We start from the raw sequence: 8,869 nt of genomic DNA, 5'->3' as shown, positions 1-8,869 counted from the left end.
GGTTTAAGTTCTGGGTCTGAGTCGGCTCTTTTCTTGCCTCTCCTGGTCTCCGTCTTGGCGATTTCTTTCCAATTCACAGATTCGCAAAATAAAGCACTCTTCTAGATGATAAGATTTAGTCCTCCATGCCTCTCTGTTTACGCTTTCCAAAGACCCTTAGAAATATATTAAAAAAGCAAATTTAGTTGAAGTCCTCCTCAAAATGTCGGGCGCAACTTCTCTATGGTAATTTCATGTAGAGTAGGTCAAATTGATACTTTGCAGGCCCTTCCTTCCGCATACAACTCACTTCCGGTCCGGCACCTTTAAAAGTTCCACTGTCTTCCTTTCGCTAATGCCCGTCTAGGAATTCAACTTCCTGGATGTTTCACACGGACCTCTTTCTTTGTGACACCAGCCTGCTCTTCCCACGCTATTGTTCGTGAGTTTCGATTTTACAGTTGCGCACACGGCTCCATCTTCACCACAGGAATGTTAAACAATAAGCGTTTTTACAGTTTTTAAAGGCTTCAATCAACTTTTTTCTCTCCGGAATCGGATTTCTGGGATTTACTATTCATTTTCCGCTCAACCGCTTAATTCAAATTGACTCCAAACTCAGTTCAGGTAAGCGGCACGTTTTTGTTATCTAGCACGTTCAAAACGGGTTTCGCATTGTTTCTTTTAACTCACAGTTGTTGTCCTTCTTCAAAGAAGTCTGCTGACGAAGAATTTATGCCGGTAATCCGGCTCGATCGGCCACTATAGAGTTGCTTGGCACTTGCCTTCTTCGTGGGAGGAGGTCAAAGCCCAATTCAGCTTCTTCCGAAGCTGGATTACGCCAACCTCACACTCCCTCTAGGGCGCTGCTGCCTGCTTGTCCCCCCCCCTCGCTGGGGAGTGATGCGTTGGGCTGTATATTGCCCAAACTGTCAAAAGTGGCCGTCGCTCGCTTCGCACGATTGCGAAACGCTTCAGTCCTCCATCTTAGCTAGACCGGAAGCCAGATTAGAGTCCACACACTTAACCACTACACCAAACTGGTGTAGTACTAGTACGCAAGTAAATACTGTTAAGAGAATCTCTGCTTCCATTCTAAGTTTTTTTTAAATTAAAGCATATCTATTGTATTCTTAACAGATGAAATTCACAGAGCATTATATCCATTCATCCATCATCATTACATAGAGGTCGAGGGGGTGAATCAGTGAAACATTCCTCCCCATCCATTCAGGAAATTCTCCATGGGATCCAAGCCTCTGAAACACGTAGTGAATGCATGTTTCTTTACAACAGTATTATCGGCATCAAAATATGGACATATTTTAAAAATGAAAACTTTGAAAGTAGAAGATGAATTTATCACGGAAATTGACTGATTGATTAATGCACTTTCTCCTGCTCTTTGTCATCCTCCAGACTGAAATATCCTTGCAAGCCAATGACATAACAAGCCATAATAATGAGCCATCTATGTGAATCGTGTAACATATTGGATGGAAAAAACCCACACTGTATTTCCAGTGGATATCACATTGTGTAATTAGGTTAATTTTAGCACTGTAGCTCATTAGGCAGCTTGACAAAAGTATTTGCATAAAATAAACATCTAGTAAATAATTTTCTCATCTGTAAATACTAAAAACCAGAGTTCTCCGTGTAGCAATTTGGCTAAGTAGGCCTAATCCTTCTAATAGCTCCAATTTCAATACCTATTACTTCCAAGGAGGAGGACAGGAAAGCAGTGGATGCAAGTTCTCATTTACAATTCAAATGACCCAAAAGCACCTGTATATTAAAACTGCATGCAATCAAATATTCCAAACAGAACAAAATAAGATGCCAGGTTTGTGGTTATAGTGGTGATAAAAAGCACGGCTCTCTGCCAAGTTAGGAAGTACAAGCAGGTTGACTATGATGCTAACGTTAGAAAACACTTCTGAATTTGATGTACTGCATTTGTTCAGACATGTTGCCTGGTTCTTAACAGCGACAACTTAAAGGTTTTTTCTAATGTCTTGGAAAGAAAACCCCCTGCTAAGGCAGGATGCTTAAAAAAGCCACACACACAAGCCCCACCCAGAAAACTCTGATCACCGCACAAAAGCAGTCAAACCAATGCCTACAGGTTTTTCTCTGAGAGTCATTTATCATTCAGTCACATACACAACTGGGGATGCATCCCTTTCCAATTGTGCTTAGCACAAGTGTCCTAGCACTCTGGAATACGAGTCATGAGTATTCATAAGCAATGCATGCTGGCTCCCATGATATTCAGACCCTCCCCCTAAAGTAACATGCCAATGAAAGACCTCTAGGTACCTCGCAAACACATGAAGCTTACTGGCGGGTAGCCGTGTTGGTCTGAAGCAGCAAAACAAAGTTTGAGCCCAGTGAAACCTTTAAGACCAACAAAGTTTAATTCAAGGTATAAGCTTTCATGTGCAAACTTGTTGGTCTTAAAGGTGCCACTGGACTCAGACTTTGTTGTGGATCTTACTGACAGCAACTGTTTCTTACTTGCTTATTTGTGAGTCTGGTCTTGTATGTTTCAGTAAAATAGCGCCACATAAATGAGAGGGGCCATGACTCAATAGTACAGCTCATGATTGTATGCAAATGATCCCAAGGTCGATCTCTGGTATCTCTGGTGAAAGGGTCTCAAGCAGCAGATGTAGGGAGCAGGGAAAGACCTTTCTTTGCCTGCTACCAATACCAGTCAGATTAGGCAAGTGTAAAGGAAACAGTATAGTGAAGAGTTTAGAATGCTGGACTGGAATTCAGGAGACCAAATTGCAAATCCCCATTTTACCATTTAGTTCACTGGGTGATCCTGCCTGGAGTGGAGAATTACCAACCCCCAGCTGCAATTCCCCTTGAGGAATCGAGGAGCAGGAGATAAAATGGCCTTCTTATAGTAACACTAGGAGAATTTCCCTTAGTCTCTGCGGTAAAGCCCATCTACCCCTTATGAACCTTTGTGACCACTATGGGCATCTTGAGAGGGCCTGCTTCAGATACCCCCACATTCTGAGATTAGGCGGTTGGCAATCTGGGAAAGGCCTTTCTTGGTTGTGGGCACAAAACTTTGGAACTCCTTCCCCAGGGAGATTCTTCTGTCCTCATCTGTTGCCATCTTTCACAAGTGGATGAAGCCCCTTTTTCGTTTAGTGTTCCTTCAGTGATAGGGTTGCCAGGTCTCCCGCGGCCACCAGCAGGGGATACATTACATTTTTTACATTACACATTCAACTTATATACCACTTCTTCCCGAGGGCTCGGAGCGGTTTACAAAGACATTTAAATCACCTAACTAGGGCCACAGTGCAAGGGGAGGGGTGAGTGCCTACCAGGCACCTAAGCAGCAGTGATCTTCCTATGTTCTTTTTCCGTGGTGGGTTCTTTCTGTTTCCAGGTGATGGTGTCTCGGCGAAGGTCTTTCTTTCTCACAGCAAATCCTTCTGGAGTGGTCCTCACAGCGCGTGGCTGTGCGACGGCTGCAGCAGCTGGTCTCTGTCCTATTGGCTCCGACCGTGCCACGTCGTCACGTCGCCACGTCTCCTGGACCAATCTCCACCCAGGTTGCTCGCTGCTTGCCGCTGGACCGCCGCCATGTTCGCTGGATTGCTGCTCGTCGTCCACCGCCACCACTCAGCCGCCGCTGCCGCATTCCAATTCATTGGAAGGAAGGTGCCCCCCACTCCTAGGAGTGGGTACCCATTTATCTACTTGCCTAAGGGCTTTCGAACCGCTGGGTGGGCGGGAGCTGGGACAAGGACCAGGAGCTCACCCCGGCCACGGTGGGACTCGAACAGCCTTATGGCTGTTCGGTGATAGATTACTGCAGGCTTTTACAGCCTGCACCTCCGCAATAGGGCAGTAGGGCTGTAGGGCTGCCAGATCCAGGCTGGGAAACTCCTGGAGATTTGGAGGAGGAGCCTGGGGAGGAGCAGGGACCTCAGTGAGGTACAAGGCCAAAGCACCCATTTTCTCCATGGGAAGTGATCTCTGTAGTCTGGAGATAAGCTGTAATTCTGGGGGATCCCCAGGTCCCACCTGGAGGCTGGCATGCCGACTTAATGATCCCCTCCTTCCCGCACAAAGACATTAGTTGTAATGTCTGTGTGTGTGTTTCAGTTCTGCTTTTAACTGTTTTCCTGGCGTGTTGTTCTTTTTGGTTGTTGTTGGTGGTGGTGATGGCTTTAGATGTGATTTCATTATGCATGTTTTAATCTGTTAGCTGCCGTGGTGGCCCTTGTGAGGGCACAAAGGCAAGATGCAAAACAAATAAAATATTTTAATGTGCACATGTGTATGTTCACATGTTTATATTTTTTTAAATACTCAGCACATATTTACCGGCATTTTAACATAGTTTGGATTGTTCACTGGCTTGGGGACCCTTAGTTAGGTAGAAAGCTGACATACAAATGTTTTAAATAAATAAATTGGGGAGGCAACGGAGAGCATCACCTACAAGTGACGTCACATCCTCCTGAGGTTCCGCTCCCCAAAGCTCCCAGCAAGGCAATTTGGAGAGCCCTTGTCACCATGGGTCACCCTTCCAGCATAACCTGTGTCATAGGACTGCAGAGAGGACAGAGTGAGAAGGGTGATGATGAATACCACCTTGATAGATTAAAAAAAAAGCTTCCTACAGGAGACAGATAATACTGAGCTACGTGGCCACACGGTTGAAAGCAGCTTCAAATGTTCACCACAGGACTTTCCTAGTTAGGCAGAATGCTTAATCATCAGCCAATTCACTTGACCAAATGTGAGCCTACATCAATAAAAAAAAAATTACTTACATAAATAAAAGAAATAACTATGACATGCTGATTTTGCTGAAGATGAGCCAATTCCAACATAATTCCTCTGTCATACAATATAGTAATAAGCTTAGTCAGAACTAAGAATGTAATTCATACCCCTCAATTGCTTCTTGCACATAAATGGTTGCCAGCACGCTTATATAGTTTTCCCACCGTCTATGACAAACCCCAGGAGAATGGGAGTATAATGTTATTATATTATATGCATTTCAATGGGTTCATTGAATGCATTAGGAAGTGGATAAAATAATATTGTCTCCAAAACATTATCATACAACTTCAGAGTAATTTTTCCTGATCATACAGTATATGAGCTATGTACAGCATGAGAAACAATTTAAAGGTTGAACAAACGGTGCTGATAAGAATCTACAAGCTGTCAGCAGTTTTTGAAATACAAAAAAGGCAGTCCGTCGTCTACATTAATTCCGGCATTTACTTCTTCCTTTGTGCATGTCGTTTGCTGCTGGTTTTAATCTCCAACACAAACGTTTCAGGTAATGACTCTTTAAAGACAAAGACACAATCTTTCCCATCAACACATCTATATCATCACAAGAAGGGCAGGAAAAAATAGCATTCTTAATTGTATTTTTAACAATTAAGTTTTGAGCAGCCCCCCCCCCAACTGAAAATTAAAGTATAGCATCTGAACACCAATTCCCCTGCTCCTGCAGATGGGAAAAATAAAGCTACCTTGGAGACAGAAAGAATTTATTGAACATGCCAACCAATATCCACATTGAGCTCAGAATTACACAGCATGCACTCTCTCTAAGACAGACTCCCGATTTGACTTCCCAGCCATATATTTCCTGCTTCTGAAAATTCAAGCTGAGCACCAAACAACGGTTGCACTGGAGAATTATTACACTGCCATGATTAAAAGGCAAAATATATGGCAAATTCAGGGAGTCAGCTGGAAGGCAGTGTTGGTTTTAGAAGATGGATGGCCTCAAGATTGAGAATTCTGCACATATGATCTTCTACATACGTATCATTTAAGCTCACCTACATATTTAATCAAGAGCACAAAAGCAGACTTTATTCATTGCATGTGGTCCACCGTTACTGATACTCAAGTGTTGTTTAACTCAGCCCTCTTCAGATTTCATTTATCATTTTGCAGCCATTCTCAAAATATTTTCTAAGATGTGGGGGAAACGTTTCCAGATTCCAGTCTAGTGCCAAAATACACTTTGCCATCCAGCTGAGCTTGGCATGCAGTTCAGCACAGATAACTCTTCAATTTTCTTTACTGTGTAAGCAGGAAAAAATGAAGAGCAGCCATTCAAAGTGTGTACAGTTGAATATAGGGGAGCATTATTGTACTATCTTGCCCTATCCTGGACATCACACACAAACACTTATTTCGTTATCTTATTTGTTGAGTTGCTATTCTGTCTTCTTCTGGGAAAAGGCAAAAATTTTCCCCCGAAAAGTTAATTATTTTGATTTTTTTGAAGTTTGCACACACACACACACACACACATAAATTTCTCATGTGAAAGCCACAATCAGCTTTCTGAAATTCTATTTTCAAGCCAGAGGACAACTGAAACAGAACCAGGAAATAATGCAACTGTGAAAATAAGAACATAAGAGAAGCCATACTAGATCAGGCCAATGGCCCATCAAGTCCAACACTCTGTGTCACATAGTGGCCAAACCCCAGGTGGTATCAGAAGGTCCACCAGCAGGGCCAGAGCTCCAGAAGCCCTCCCCACTGTTACCCCCCCCCCAAGAATACAGAGCATCACTGCCTCAGACACAGTGTTCCATCTATACTAGAGGTGTTGAACTCATTTGTTGCGAGGGCTGGATCAGACACAAATGTCACTTCATTTGGCTGGGCCCTGTGTGCCATAAAATGTAACATGAGGTACCAGAGATATAAACTTTATAAAGATGATTCAGATGCCGAATGGCAATAGCATGTGTGATTGGATTAGGTGTGATATGCAGAGGGGTAGTAGGTGTGGAGATATCAGCAGTGGTAATGAGACAGGAAACCTAGGTCTCAATTTGATACAAGAGGATTCAGTCCAGGACGATGTAAAGAATCAATGGAAATAAGTCTGAAGAATTGAGTGGTGACTCATAAAAGCACATACCCTACTGCAAATATTGTTTGTCTTTAAGGTAGTACTGGACTCTTACTCTTTCTACTGCTATTAGAAACCAGAGGGGGGACATTTTAACCTTTCAGCACATTCAGCTGCTGACCTAAGAGTAGCAGCTCACTTACAAAGGAATTTCAAAGGGAAATTAGAGGGATTGCTGAATTGCAACTGATAAGGAACCTCAAGGCAGTGCATCCCCCTGGACTGAATTGAGACCTAGGTTTCTTCTCTCATTACCAATGCCTGTTATTATCATTTGGCATCTGAAATCCCTTTACCCTCCAAGATATAAGGGCAGATGGACTCACATTCTAGCTGTATCTGAAGGAGTGAGTAGTGACTCATGAAAGCTCATGTACTGCCACAAATTTTGTTAGTTGCCAAGATGCTATTGGACTCTTGCTCCCTTCCACTAATAATGAATGCAAGCTGTGCTATTAGGTTTCTCACTCTCCTCCCTCCCTCCAAAAAAATGTGGTTGCGCACATAAGCTTATACCTGAAATAAAACATTGTTGGTCTTAAAAGTGCCACCATTTCTCTCTCTCTCTGACTCTTTCCTCCCCCCTCCCTCCTCAGAGGAGAAGGGGGAGGAGCCCTCAGCCAATCAAGAGAAGGGAGGCTTTGCTTTCTCTCTCTCTTCTGCGAAGCATGAAATAGGAGAGACTGGGCAAAAAGAGCTGTGATGCAGGAAACAGGAAGCAGCAGGAAGCCAGTTGCTTGTGGGCTGGATCCAGCCCGCGGGCCATTTGTTTGACACCCTTCACCTATACCTTGTGGCTAATAGCCACTCATGGAGCTCTGTTCCATATGTTTATCTAATCCCCTCTTGAAGCTGGCTGTGCTTGTAGACACTACCACTTCTCCATTTTGTATTTTTCTTATGTGGCTACTTTGTATTCGCTACTGTCTGTTATATGTTCTTTAGCATTTTGGCAATTTGTAAGTAGTGATTCTGTTTACAACACTTGTTTTTGCCTTCTATTATTGGATTATTACACAAGAGTGTAGTGAATTCCATGTGATGATGATGATTCTTTGGGTGAACAAGTACTTCTTTTTATCTGTTCTAAACCTACTGTGTAATAATTTCTTTGATTGCCCATAAGTTCTTGTATTGTGAGAAAGGAAGAAAAGTACTTCTTTCTCTACCTTTTCTATCTCATGCATAATTCTGTAACCCTCTGTCAGGACATCCCTCAATCTCCGTTTCCCCAAGCTAAAGAGCCCTAATCTCTTTAACCTTTCTTCACAGGGACGTTGTTCCATCCCCTTAATAATATTAGTTGCCCTTTTCTACACCTTTTCCAATGCTATAATATCTTTTTTGAGGTGCAGTAACCAGCACTGTACACAGTATTCCAAATGAAGCCGCACCATAGATTTACACAGGGGCATTATGATACTCCCCCTCATGGATCACTGCCTTGTCATGGCGAGGGGGCTTGTGTGGTTCGATGAGGTTGTGGGCTATGCCATGGAGGACCACCCAGGACGGACAGGCCACAGCAGAGAACTCAGACCAAGTGTGATCCACTGGAGAAGGAAATGGCAACCCACTCCAGTATCTTTGCCAAGAAAACCCCATGGACAGTAACAAAAGGCTAAAAGATATGACGCCGGAAGATGAGCCCCTCAGGTCGGAAGGTGTCCAATATGCTACTGGGGAAGAGCAGAGGGCAAGTACAAGTAACCCCAGAAAGAGTGAAGTGGCTGGGCCAAAGCTGAAAGGACGCTCAGTTGTGGATGTGTCTGACGGCAAAAGGAAAGTCCGATGCTGTAGAGAACAATACTGCATAGGAACCTGGAATGTAAGTTCTATGAATCAAGGTAAGCTTGACGTGGTCAAAAATGAGATGGCAAGAATGAACATCGACATCTTGGGAATCGGTGAACTAAAGTGGACAGGAATGGGTGAATTTAACTCAGATGA

General features: G+C 43.4%; 1 protein-coding gene across 1 annotated transcript in view; it reads right to left on the bottom strand.

Moving 5' to 3' along the window:
• Positions 1-8,869, bottom strand: part of STPG2 (sperm-tail PG-rich repeat containing 2) — a 336,565-nt gene that overhangs the window by 16,696 nt on the left and 311,000 nt on the right. The gene's annotated exons all lie outside the window — the stretch shown is intronic.

The sequence above is a fragment of the Gekko japonicus genome, unplaced genomic scaffold, assembly GCF_001447785.1.
Source record: "Gekko japonicus isolate JY-2015 unplaced genomic scaffold, Gekko_japonicus_V1.1 scaffold68, whole genome shotgun sequence".
In the NCBI taxonomy this organism is placed as follows: Eukaryota; Metazoa; Chordata; class Lepidosauria; order Squamata; family Gekkonidae; genus Gekko; species Gekko japonicus.
Note: the sequence above shows the minus strand (reverse complement) of the source record. Positions and strands in the feature narration are given on the sequence as shown.